Raw genomic sequence first — 14,474 nt, 5'->3', positions numbered from 1 at the left:
TGAATTGTCCTGAGAAAATTGAAATTGCTGTATTCCTGCTTTTTAGAAGAATGGTTTATCGAATCATGGGAATATTCTTAGTTCTATTGTTATTTTTCATGTTTAGGGCAGAAGCACAGTCGATTGGATTTCCAAATTACAGCTTTATTCCTAATAAGTCTAAGTTCATTCCTTAAAGAGTATTCTACCCAATCTGAAAGAGCAACAGATCATAATAACTTTGTTCTGTTACCTTTTCAAAGTAGTAAATAAAGTGAAATCGAAGCTATTAATAAATCTATATATATACATTACTTGAAATTTTTATAGTCTGGAAATCAATTGAAGGAATAATTTTGCTAACGTGTTAGGGAAATGGCAAGAGAGCTCAACATATCTCCCGAGTCCGTTCGAATGATTTTGGTGGAAATTTGGATATGAGACGCATTCTTGCTCGACTCGTCTCGACAAAAAGTGAACCATAAACAGGTCTCTTTGGACATGCTTGATCATACGAAGTCCGATATGAGTTTGACTTGCAAATAAGTCAGCAATTATCGGAATGGAGGGAAAAAAGCGGGCCGAAACCAAAAAAACCACGCCAAAGCCGCTCAAAAATCAAAGTGATTCTCATTGTTTTTTCGATATTCGTGGTTTGGTGCAATTTGTTCCGAAAGGAACAGACGATCAATAAGGAGTTATATTTGAACAGAATATAATTGAGGCGTTTACGTGAGAATAACTGCCGAAGACGACCGGAAACGTGGAAGAACAATTCACAGATTTTACACGATGATAATGCAGCTTCGCATCAAGCCACGATTGTGATCGAATTTAAAGCAAAATACGCAATGAATACCATCGATCAACTACGGTATTCACCAGATTAGACTCCGTGTGATTTTTTCTTGTTCCCCAAACTGAAATTGCCGCTCCGTTTTTACTCGATCGAAAAGATAAAACAAAATTCACTGTAAGAGCTGAAGTCTATTCCAAAAAGTGCTTAGAAAAGTGCTTTGAGGATTGGAAAAATCGATGGCATAAGTATATTACATCTGATGGATATTACTTTAAAGGCGAAAAAATATATATTGATGTATAATTAAATATTTTGCGTTTAATTTACGGTTTGTGGGACCTTTTTTGTCACAATATATATTTATAGAATACAAAGTGTAGAAGTACTTGGCTTCACTTATTGTTACTGCTTTCTAAGATACGAAGAGAAAAAGAATAATCGAAATTTTCGTAGACTTGTGCTATCAAAAAGTGCTTAACTGGAGCAGGAAACAAGAATAAATCTTCGCTTTATTACCATAACTACTGCTTATAGTTCAATAAATTAGAGTCTACTGTAATTTGGTTGTTTAGACAGACAAATAGCTTTCTCGTTCGCTGTTGAATGAAACGTTTCTCTTAAAGCCATTTCACTGACTCTACAGAGATTTAGAATCGATTTGCAACGTATTGTTAGCTTGTGGCATACACTTTGAATCGCTGGCTGCGGGTCAGACGATTTGCGGCAACGAGATTGGTTCCAACGTAGTCAACTAGCAAAATATGAAAAGAGACTGAAGAAAGTTAGAAAAGGTTTACTTTTTTTGTTTTGATTTTTAAATTGCGATCGACTGCAACAGTGTGGCAAATTATGATATAACTACCGCTGCAGCGCCAAAAAGTATAGCCGTACATTTAGTTGAGTGACGTTTGGCGCAGAACAGAATGCGGAAACGCCAGCCCAATGTACTGCGAAATTGGGTGGCTCTGACATTGAACGCCACAATGGCGTAGTAGTAGCAAGCAATGCAAAAAACAGCAATAATAACTAACAGTGATGGAATCGTGGAGTTACAATGCGTACATGCGGCATGTGGCATGTGCTGTTGTGGCATGAAACATGCAACGCGAGCCACCCACTTATCAGCGCGGCATCTCTGCAAGATGCGGCTGATATGCGGGAACAAAGCACAGCTGGAAGACAATACAAATTGTGGGCCGACCTCAGTTGGCTACTGGGCAGTGGCGGAGCTAAAAGCATGCATGCTATCTATACATACTCTATAACTATGTATGCATGTATGTGTGTATAAGGCAGCTGCAGAGGCGGAAGTTATACATTTATGGCGCTACTGTGGCGGTTTGTGTTGTTGAGGTGTTTTATTTCTGATTTGTACGTGAAGTACATACCTGAGAATATCTAAATGAGATTCGTTGTGCAAGAGCGCATATACTGTTAGAAAAAAAATCAAAAACAACAAACTAAAACAAATCTGATAATAATTCAAATAAGCAAATGCAAATATACGCGCTGAATGTGTATATATACATATGCCTGTATGTATAAGAGTACATATATGGACTTAGTGAAGATTTCGATCACACTCATTTAAATGACAAGAGTACTTGGAATACTAATGATTCAAAGTGAAACAAATTTATCCAGGTGCAATAATATTGTCATCAGCGAAGTGGGAAACACAGTAATTGAAGTAGAGCACTTTAGAGCTTCTTCAAGGAAAATAAAAAATTACTCATTCATTGGATTTTATGCACTCTGTTATTCACTTAAAGTGATTATATCCACTTGGAACGTAAGAAAAAAGCATTTTTCGTTGACTTATTCAAGATGGCATATTATGCAATAAATATGTAAGAATAATGACCAAAGATGACAGGTAATGAACAAAGGAGGAGTCAAAGTCTTCATTTTGGAAATAATGAAGGCTTCGAAACTATTTTTTGTTTGTGAGAAAAATAGAGGTTTAAAAAAAAATTTTATCAAAAATATTATTAGTTCGATCATACTTGACATATATAGCTCTAAAAGTAGTGTCAAAATGTTCAATTCTCCTGACCAATCGCTCAAGCAATTTCGCAGAAATTTCTCTCACCGACTCTGTATGATTTCTGATTTCGATACTCGATTTTTTTGAAAATTTCAAGTGAAGACAACCACTCTAAGTAACCAGCTTCGATTATAATATAACAGCCAATTTTAAAAAGTTTCCGATGTTCTCTTTTTATTCACTCTTTCTCTCTCTCACTCTCTCTTTCGCAATTGTTTTATATATTACGAGTACAGAAACCCTGAATATATATGTGATCTTATTTAGATGCCTTCTCTTACATCTAAGCCATTCTTATGTTTAGGGAACAAATTACATAAATCATTTCAAAAATATTTTTACGCCAGGAGAGGTAAGGCGTCAGCAAATTTGCAATAGGCAGAAAATTCCCAAACAATCCGCTTGTATTGGGAAACGAAGAATGTCTATGATACAAATTTTTTTGGAAAACCGAGTCGTTTACAGTCATAATATTTTAGAGAGTACATCGCGATTGCAAAATTTCACAGAGATTGATCCTGCTTACCGTTTAGACAACATTCCTTCATCAGCTACTTTCACAGCCGAAGAGAAGGCTGAAGAGAAAACCTTGTCCATGCGATGATAGTTGTCAATTGTGGGAGAGAAAAAAAAAACAGGCCTGAGAGAGTTTGTCCCCGTTGTTCACCCTCTCACCTTCACTGCCTACATAAATACTTGGACTGAGAGCCTTTCATCAAAACTGTATTGACACCATATTTAGTAACACTCAAGTCAACCAGAAGTCTGTTTTCAGGATATTATGACAGCAGTAATTTTATATTGAGATCGTTATTAACAGCCAATCACAAAATCAAGCTTAGTTTCTCAAAATATTTTTACACAACATTTTCATCAAGAAAAGCTCTTTAAGAACTACATGTCCAAAGCTCTATATAGAGACTTTCACGATGGGCATTATCTTCAGCTTTTACTATGAGATTAGTTCCAGATCAGTGGTAAGATAGATACTATTCAGGTTTGGGTTCTAAATCATAAGATTGTTGCAAGTTTGAATTTGTCCTTAACTTTACAACTTTCTCTCCTACAGTATAACAGAATAACTAGAAATCATCGAAATTTATATTTTCTATATTTGTAGTAGGTTGAAACCCATCAGAAACGTAAAATGAAATAACAACATTAAGAGAAAAATAATTTACGGGCGATCCAAGGTTGGGAAAACGAACGGGAGGGGCGTGGGTTAATTTTTAAGGCTTGGAATGATGTATATCGATTTCCGGCGAAGCTACGAGTTCTATAGAAAAAATCATATATCTATGTTGTAGATAATTAAAAGATCTATAACTTTTATGTATAGATTTTTTTAACTTAACCTCAAAATTTATGTGAAAAATTCACATAACCGAAATTTTAGGTTTTGTAATGTCTTTCATTTTCGATGAGCCTTAATCCACTAAGATATCTTTTCTTCAAAAATTATTTATACTGGCCTAATTGGCAATGTAGAATATGGCTTGGTATGAAAGGAAGAGTTTTACGAATTCCAACAAAAACAAAAAAAAAAAAATTGAAATACCAGCTTAAAGATTATAATGAGGATTGCAAGAGTCAGGATTACCTTTGAATACCTTTTTCCTTGAATGAATTTATACAAGATTATCACACAAAAATCAAATTTCCGTCCTTAGATTTATAAGAATAGTGTTTCCTTGAATATTATTTCAGAAAACAATAAAGAAACACACTAACTTAAACCACCCCGACGCGAGCAGTTTTCAATTTTCAAAGCACACATTCCACTATAAACTGCGGAAGTAAACAACTAGCAAAGTTTGCGCGAGACACAATACAAACCGCAAACGACATACGACAAACGAAACTGAAACCAAAACCGATGTGCAATAGCCAGTAGCTCAAGCGCGACCAAAGGCAACTAAGCCGAACATCAACGGTGATGATACGCTGGCTTTATTCACAATTCCGCACATAGTATCTCTTACAATTCCTACTACAGTTTAGCTTTAAGCCATTCAAAGCACGCCGGGCATTACTTAAGCCGAAACTTAACGGCATGATGCATAAGTGCACAGCTTTAGGTGAATGTGGCTAAGCGAAGAAAAGGTATGTACACTGACTGTCCTTAAAAGTGATTTGTGTGTGCGCGCTCGCTCTAACGGTTGTCACGTCTATTCGCAAAACCATCGTCAATCGCCAGCTAAATGCGCGCTAAGCTGTATGCTGAGCAGCGCACGTCTCGCCTCATGGTCAGTGAGGCTCATAGCCAAGCGGCGGCTTGTCAGCCAACAACCAAGCGTCGTCCGACGTTTAATTCGTAACCCAGTTAATCTAAATCGTCACATTCTCCAAGTGAAATAAACAATGCCCGCACATATACACACACACTCATTTCATTGCGCATATAATTTGTTGGGAAGTTGAGCGCCAAGGCGAGATGCTAACTGTTTGCTGCCTAGACGGCGCTGCGGTGAAGGTTCGTTCATTGCGCGGAAAATCATTTCTGACATCGAACATGAATTTCTGCTTGTAGCTGGCCTACATGCATACCAACCACAGCAGCAGCGGCATGTTGCTGACATTGTTGAGGTTATGTTGAAGTCCCCTTCTTGCTTTCATTCATGCACAGCGCTTGGCTGCGCCAATGCCTTTTCTTTTCGCTCTGCCATTCGACCACTTTCAACTTTTCGTCTTGTTAACTTGTCTCGGTTTTGTGGCTTGTGAGCATTGAATGGCTTGCTGGATCGCTGTTCCGCGCAGCAGATAAATTTCTGCACTCAATGAAGCGCCATTAAGTGGTTCGGTATGAAATGAAGTGCACCGCGGCTTAATCATTAGCGGGACATAGTAATTGTTGGCGGTGAGGAGCATACATGTGGAAGCCGCAAATGTAAATCAACAGTTGGTTGATTGCTGATTTTAGGTTAGCTGATGAATAATCCATTATTTTATTGATCCAAACGGGCGAAAGGGGAGCTCACATATTCTTCCTAAGATAGCTAGTGTAGAGAAGCAGGTTTCAGCCACACAAGGCGTGTGGGCTCAATTGTACTTATGTTGAACCCATCATGCCTGTTTAAATTCTTCTGACACTCGTCTAAGAATACAATCTTGTGTATGCTTTTAATCAGAATATGGCGACTTTCAACAGCGTTATGGATGGATTTTTGAACCAATTTGGGTAACGCTAAAAGAACAGGAACATATAATAAGTTTCAGTTAAAGGATCGGTCTTCTGCATCTAAAAGTGCATCAAAGCAGGCCATTATGAACTCAAAAGTGCATTATGTGTGGTCAATTCATACAATTACCTTGAAAGAGGATTAAAAAATGATTTGTAAAATTACATCAATCCATTAGACAGTTCTAACTTTTATTGGAAGCAAAGATGCTTGACTACAAGGAAGTTAGCAGAATCATCATTGGGAAATTGGGGGATTTTAATTGATTTCATAATAATAAGAACTTCACTTGTTTGAATTTTTAAATTTTGAAATTTCTTGAAAAGTTTTGTAATTTTATAGTGATAGAAGTGGATAATTTTTTTTAAGGTTGCCAGCTGTTTAAATTTTTTTATTCAATAAAATATGTAAAATAAAAACAATATAATAATAAGAGGGATCAGGAAAGAATTGTATCGAAGATATTTATGAAATGTGTTGCCACATGTTTGTAATTTTTAAATAAGAACAAAATAAAACAAGCCTTAATATCGTAATCAAATTGAAAAATAATGCAGTCATCTTGAGGAAGAGTTCAATTGATTTCTTGGATTGTTCAGTGCAAATTTTATAAACATAGGATTGCCAACTGTTTGTTAATATTTTAAAAAATTATTAATTTTAAATATTTTTTGGGTCTACATTGGTTGTACCCGATAAATATTTTAAGAGTTGCCACCTGTTTCCATTTTTTATTTAACAATATATGTAAAATATATGGAATATTATAACAAGACAAATTAAGTAAGTAAGTTGTCTGGAAGTTAGTTATGGAAAATGTTGCCATATTTTCACAATTACTAAATGAAAGTATTAAAAGGAACTGCAATATGGTAGTCAAATTAAAAAATGTCGCATACAGTCTTGGGGAAAAGTTAAATTCATTTCTTGCATTGTGTGGTAAAATTTCATGAACAGAGTATTGCCACCTGTTTGAAATTTTAAAATATAAAAAATTATTAATTTTTTTTTATTCAGTAGAATATGTAAAAAGAGAAATGTTACAACAAAAAAGAGTTTTCTTGAAGATATTTATGAAAAATGTTGCCATCTTATTGAAATTTTAAGGTTAAAAAAGTATTTAAGCAAACTGTAATATTATAATAAAAATGAAAAATGTTGCAGAACCAGATTAAGTTAAATTGCTTTGCTTTAATTTTCGGGTAAGTTTTATAAAATTAGGATTGCCACATGTTTGAAATGTTTTTAACATGAAAAATTATTCTTTTTTAATATTTGAAATTTTTAATTATGGAAGATTACTTTTTTTAACATAGTTTTTGGTTTATAGAGGTAGTTCTCGATCATTTTTTAAGAGTTGCCACATTTTTCAATTTTCTATTTAATTAAATAAGTAAAATACACGTAATGTTATAATAAAAAGAATTAAAGAAGAACTTTTCCGAAGATATTTTCTGAAAGGTGTTGCCATATGTTAGAAATTTTTAATTTAAAAAAATTAAAAAAAATTGTTGTATGATAATCCAATTAATTAATTAATAAGTTAGCTCTCAGTAATTTTGTAAGCATCCTTTTCTAAGCAAGGATCTGGTCATTGGTCTGAATCGTCGATAGCCGACCATTAAAGGATATACCTGGCATAAAATTGATCTATCAGAACCGAGTTCTGGTAGCGAACCTTTTTATATTTCACAAAATATTTTCACATTGATATGTAGTATGGATTATCATACACGACATCTCGGAATATATTGTTCACATCACTATAGCATACAGTTGTCATAGAAACTGACCGATCTAAATTATTTTCTTGTATGTAAAACTTTTTTATTTGATAAGATATATTCACGAAACTTAGCATAGATTATATTCAAAAGCAATGCTATAATCTTCAAAAACCTTGTTTAGATCGGACCATTATAGCATATCGGTGCCATACAAACTGATCCATTAAAATCATCTCCTTTCATTTAAATAATATTGACGTAAGCTTTTCACAACTTGTTAAAAAAATAATGATAGAGAAATTGTATATATGTATTTATAACGGTATACAATATCAATTGTTATAATAAAAGTTTCACAGCAACGAAAAAATATCTCAAATATCGCATTCGCAATTATTTAATTTAAATTCCTTTATATAAATTATATTAAACATGCCACTCCGCAATTTTCAACTCTGGAAGCCACACACGCTGTGTGAATTTCAATTTTTTATTGAACACTGCTGTTTTTTGCCAATATTTGGTCCATTCAAAAGAGCACCTGCTATGCCTGCCACATTTTCCATATCAATTTCGTAAATAGCTTTCAGCAGCAAGGCCAGAGCAAAAACACAAACAAACAAAGAAAAACAAAAATAGTTTCCACGCGCCAAACATAAATACGTACGTATGCCGTGAGGCACACAAAAAAGTATGCACATACAAATTGGGAACACAGAGTCAATCAGTCAACACTTGCACAGCATGTTGCCGCAACATGTTGCCAAAGAGCGTTGCGCGTGGTGAACGGCGAGAGGGCCGGCAAATACGCCACAAATTGACCGGCACACGCCCAGTGCGCCAACGCGGTGATGTAAATCTAACGGATGAGCAACAGCAACAACAACAAAACAAAACAACCTATAGCTGAAGAGATAGCTCGGGCAGCAGATGATATGAGTGAGTGGTGAGCTTTATTTTTGTATCTTTATTTTTTATTTTCTTTATCGCACACAAAAACGTTCTGTTTGAAATTTATTGCCTGAGGTCGTGGACGCGTGGAAACTTTTCATTTTCACTAAAACTCAAACATTTTTGTGCGCTCATGTGCATTTCGTATGAGCTCGTAGAATGCATACTTTCATAGAGTACTTGCACATTGTTATATACGCAGATGTGGCATAACAGTATTGTTGAAAAATAGATTGAATTGTGTAGTAAATATTTAGATGAAATGTTATGGGTGTGTCTTCTGCAGTTTATATGGATATGGGAATGTATATTTCAACAATAACTCAAGTTTTATCGAGGCTTCTGTTTGAAACTTATGCCGCAAAAATTGAAAAAATAGAAAAAAAATGAGATCTACCAAGCGACCTTAGGTTTAAACGTGAGATTGATAGAGAATGGAAAGAGTATGGCTAGGTATCTCCAAATATTGTCGTTTTTAGTTAGCATACTGGCAGCTGAGGTGTGAATATATGTATCTCTATAATCATCATATGTGTGCTACATCACACACGTTGACCTACTTGTATATAAACTGTTTAAAGTTTAAATAATTGAGAAGTCGGAAATCACTATACTAGGTATGTGGAGGAAGAAGCAGTTTTGATTATAACCACTTTACGCACAAGAATACACGAGCATTATAGAAAGACGTTTTCTGAATTGTATTCGGATAACTCACATAGTGATTAATAAATCCGGTTTAAAGTCAAGCGAAATGGGTGTATTAGCTACATATAAGGGAGACAGTGGAACTATTGGCGCTATTTTATCCATTTTTAATACACAATTATATTATATCGCAGGAAAAGATGCTCTCTGAACTTACGTTACGAGTATAATATTTTAGTCAGTTAGTTTTATTAAGTCACACCTAGGCACTGAGGTCAATTCCGATGCTTTTCGGATAAGGGATGACATACCTTGAAGACACTGGACGGAATTTAAAATTTTTATAGTTATATGGCGGAACGTGTCACAACTACGATTCAAATTCATGAATTTCAACAAGGTGTATCAAAATAATTTTACTTTCTAAATTTGGTCGAAATCGGTCGAGTAGTTTCTGAAATATAGGCTGCCACCTAAAGGTTGTAATGAAATTCAATGCTTCTAACCTATTGTCGAGGTTATTATCCGATTCAACCCAATTTCATAAGGTATGTAGAGGTTGTGAGATCAGTCTGCTGTGGTTTGGAACACATTTTTTTGAGATTATAGGTTATATAATATGTATAAAAGCACACTCTTGGTTTCCCAAGTTGGCAATCTTTGCCTACTAAACTTTGTGTAATAATAAATTATTTAATAATTCAAATAAACATTTGTAACTAATTCTACTCTCGAATGACCTTTCGTGGGCTTTTCAGTGGACAGTTTCAAAACACTTATGCACCAAGTTGTGTTATTCAAATTCAATCAGTGATGATGTCTTTGGTGTCATTTATGGTCCCCAAATCTTCTTATATAATAAGTTTGAAGTCGGAAGCAACTGACTTTTTCAGACTTCGGTATCTGCAGAAGCTCCTGGTGTTAACGAGGATCTAATGAAAACAAGATATCAAGTTTTCAGTGGCTGCGGGAGCTTTAACAGTTGGTGAGTGTCGAACGAACTTAGTTTTCAAATACGGAAATCAATCTTATCGATATATTTGTACATATGGTATGTAGATAAATTTGTGGAATATGAAAAGCTTTTCAAATTTTCAAGATCAGCTCTGGAATGAGAACACTTTAATGCTTAAAAAGTTCGTTCTTATTGCCATCTACTGTTTCAGGCAATGACATCTTGCATCAAAAACATCAGAAATATTGAGTGTGTGCGAAGGAACGGTATTGTTAGTGCTGGTATTGAAAGGTGCCTTTTATAAATGCGGACTTCGACTTGGCTCTACCCTTACTACTCACTATTTTCGAGCTATACTCTCTTCTTAAGGTATTCATATACATTTGCAACATTATTTTTATTTCGCAGAATTGTAAGAGATTTTTCCGACATTTTATCTCTCTTTTATTATACCAGTCTACATCAATACCAATGAGTGTTCTATTAGTTACCTTTAATCCAGCTATTAACTGATATATTTAAATAAAAATGTGGCGCTGTAACTTGGCTTATTTATAGAGCATATGAATAGTACAATATGTTCAAGTTTTATAAATAGCAATCGCTTGGCGCACTTTTGACGTCACTTGCTCAGTAAGAATAAAACAACCTACACATAAATTCTACCGGTACTTAAATAAGCATTATGTGTATTCATATATGTAAGCACATGTGTATATTAAAAATGCATGCGTTTCCCATTGACCTTTGCCTACATTTATTTATTGTGCTCCACCACCTAATGACTCACAATCATAAACACATTTGCCATTTATCTCATGCGTACTCTTTTGTTGTAATTTATCTATTTCTAGAGCGAAGAAGAATAATATTTTGATGGGCGTTTCGGTTGCTTTCAACGAACTTGGAAAGTCGTGGGTTAAAATCTGTTATATATTTGTGCAGTATGTTTATTTGTATATAAGTATGTGTGTATTCAAATGATGCAGCATGTCTGAGTCGGGTGTTGTAATTTTTGGCTAATGAATACTAAAAGAACTATTTGGTTAGAAATGTGTGCCCTTGAACTACATTGATATGTATTTATAAAAATATTACAAGTGGTTTGCATGGAGTTTCTTGAAAAAACAACAACAACAAAGCTAAAATGACAATTGAGATGCTAAAATTAGTTTTTAGGGCAAATATTATGTTTATATACATATATTTATGTATATGTGTATAAAGATGCCAGCGTGCATCTCAAGTGGTTTTTGAAAAGTGCTTTTTGAAAATGTCTGATAATGAAAATGAAACAAAATGTGTTGTTGTTGGAAGAAACTTATTTGTATTTCTAAATGGATTTGTTTGTCTTAAAATTTGTTTTCAAGGGTTACAGTGTCTAAGTTTAAGTTTAAGGTTAGATTTTCATAAGCTTGAGAACTGGAGTACTATTTATCTAAACTCACAAAATGCATACATAGTGAGATGGAAGGTCACAGTAGTTTGCTCTAGATTGGAATCCCAAAGAAGTCGAAAGAGAAGGCGCCCTAAGACCACGTGAAGGAGATTACTACCTAAAGAATTCAATGAAAGCGGAAAACCGTGGAACGAACTGAAGAAGCTAGAAAGCATGAGCAGGTGGAAATGTTTTATTGAGGCCCTATGCCCCAAAGGAGATATAGGATATGATGACCAATTACATATGCATGGGTGGGTCTTATCCCAAAGCTACTTCCGAATAGACTTCTGTTCTAATAAATGAAAATGGAAACCAACATCAAACCTCTGAGTGGGTATCAAAGTTATAGTTAAATAAAATTAACCACATGTGATAAAAATATAAGTAACGGGGTTTTCATAAAGGACGCTCCAAAGTAGACTGATAGGGACAACCAACGACGCCTTATTTTTCGCGCTCATTTGAGATTTCTCTTCAGTAAAGCTTGTCATTTCATTATGGAAAGATATACGTTCCGACAACGAGTCGATATTATTAAAATTTATTAATGAAATTCGGAGTCAATTTTAATAGCGGGTTTTTCAATAAGAGCGCTACAAAGCATATTTTTTTAAATAAAACAATTAATAATTGAGATATCAATGAAATTCTTTATTATTGTGAAAGTAAATTCGTACGTACTCTATGAGTCACCACTGCATCCCGAAAACTTTACGGTTTGGCCGGCGGCATCATTGGGCCGTACTTCTTCCGTGAAGATCAAGACCGGCACGTTACTGTGAATGGGAATCGCTACCGCTCAATGATAACCGAATATTTTTGGCCCGAGTTGGATGATATGGTCTTGGACAATATGTGATTCCAACAGGACGGGGCCACAAACCACATAGCGAATGTCACAATCGATTTAATGAAAACGAAGTTTCAGTCAATTGGACGCCTCGGTCGTGCGATTTGACGCCGTTAGACTATTTCCTGTGAGGCTACGTCACTTTTATGCCAGCGACGATTGATGAACTTCGTACGAATATTGAACGTGAAGTTGCATCAGTATCGGTCGATTTTTGCTTGAAAACCGTCGAAAATTGGGTTCAGCTCTAAAACTGATTTTAAGATTTTTTAATATATATTCCGAAATAGAAAATATACAAGGTATTTCATACTTTATATTAGTAAAACAGAATTTAATAATTTTTGAGGAGCAAGTGACTATTATATGTATTACTTATTTCGTCCCTTTCCAATTTATTTTGACTATTTTTTATAGAACAATACTAAAAATACCGATGTTTAGCAATAATTTCAAAACCAATTCCTAAGATCCTCAATCATCAAAGGATTGCTGTGGTACACTTTGCTTTCAAAATAATTGCAGAAAATGAACTTAGAGACAGCTAAATCTGAAAATATGGTTGGCCAGTCAATTTTGGGTATCGAGAGTTCAGAGAATGTAGAGAATCTTCGCAGGTGGTTTTTTGTGGTGTATCTTGCCACACCGTCTTGTTGAAATCATTAACTACCAACACCATTTTATATTTCCTGAAAAAGCGTCAAGACTTTCGATTAAATGCCAACCCAATAGACAATTTTTGATTACACAAATAATTGTAATGAATCTAGTATAGTAATTTTATTTATAATTTTATGGGCCTCGTCATTAACCAAACTTGCTATTATCACTATGAAGCGTTACTAATTCGCCGTACTTAAACGGTATGAGGCAGCGAATGGTCATAATTGTACTCTATTAAGGTTTTCAAAATATGACTAAGCAATTGATTAGTATCCGTTAGCAAGTGGGTAATTAATACAAAAAATAACTGACTTTTCACGTAAGTGAAAAAATAATTGACTTTTCATACAAGCGACTTTCAGAAAAGTTTAATTACTTTTTAATATTCGAAATTGATGCTGTGACTTAACCTCATTTAATCCAAATTACAATAATGTTTACACATTTTATCTACCCAACACAATGCCGGTGTTTTGCTTTGATCAACCGACTTAAATTGCGTAAAATTAAGTAATTTATTTTTAATTAATTTCTCACTAATAAATTATAATAACAGATTTTTTCTAATTGAAACCAATAACCAATTATTTCCCCCCCCCCCCACCCCCCCCCCAAGGAAGAAAAAATTATATATTTCTTCATGGAACACAATTTCCGGTTAATAGTTTTCAAGACAAATAAAAATCAATTAAAGTCGATAATCCAGATCAAGCAGCGGGTATAAGGATGCCATTAACACGATCTAAGAGGCTCATAATCTGCACTTTCCAAATTAAGACATTCAAGTAGCATTCGATTTTGCTTATCAGACAAAACAGTAAACCGGTTGCAATAAATTTTGGTATCATATTAACTATACTATAGATCTCGAAATATTTTTTTATAAACGGCAATAAAGATTTCAAGTATGTGCTGGAGGAAGGTATCAACCAATTATTGTCAGCATCGAATATTACGCTAAGCGAAATACTTTGATTTGTTGAGATTTCTTTCCTACTAACCTGGTTTAAGGGGTTACATGAGTTTTCGATTTCTTTTTCTTTTTTTAATTCTAATATTGTCCTAAATTCAATCCGAGTAATAGTTTCGGGGATACAGCCTTGAGAAGTTGTACGCTCGAGACTATCTAGGCTAAGTGCGCCGTTTTTAAACGCGTTTTTCTAGAAACTGTGTTTTTGAAGTCGGTTGACAAGATTTCTCGAGAACTAGACAACCGATCTTCATGAAATTTTACA

Source organism: Bactrocera dorsalis, chromosome 5 (genome assembly GCF_023373825.1).
Source record: "Bactrocera dorsalis isolate Fly_Bdor chromosome 5, ASM2337382v1, whole genome shotgun sequence".
NCBI classification, from domain to species: Eukaryota; Metazoa; Arthropoda; class Insecta; order Diptera; family Tephritidae; genus Bactrocera; species Bactrocera dorsalis.
The sequence above is the reverse complement of the archived record's forward strand: the minus strand, read 5'-3'. Positions refer to the sequence as shown.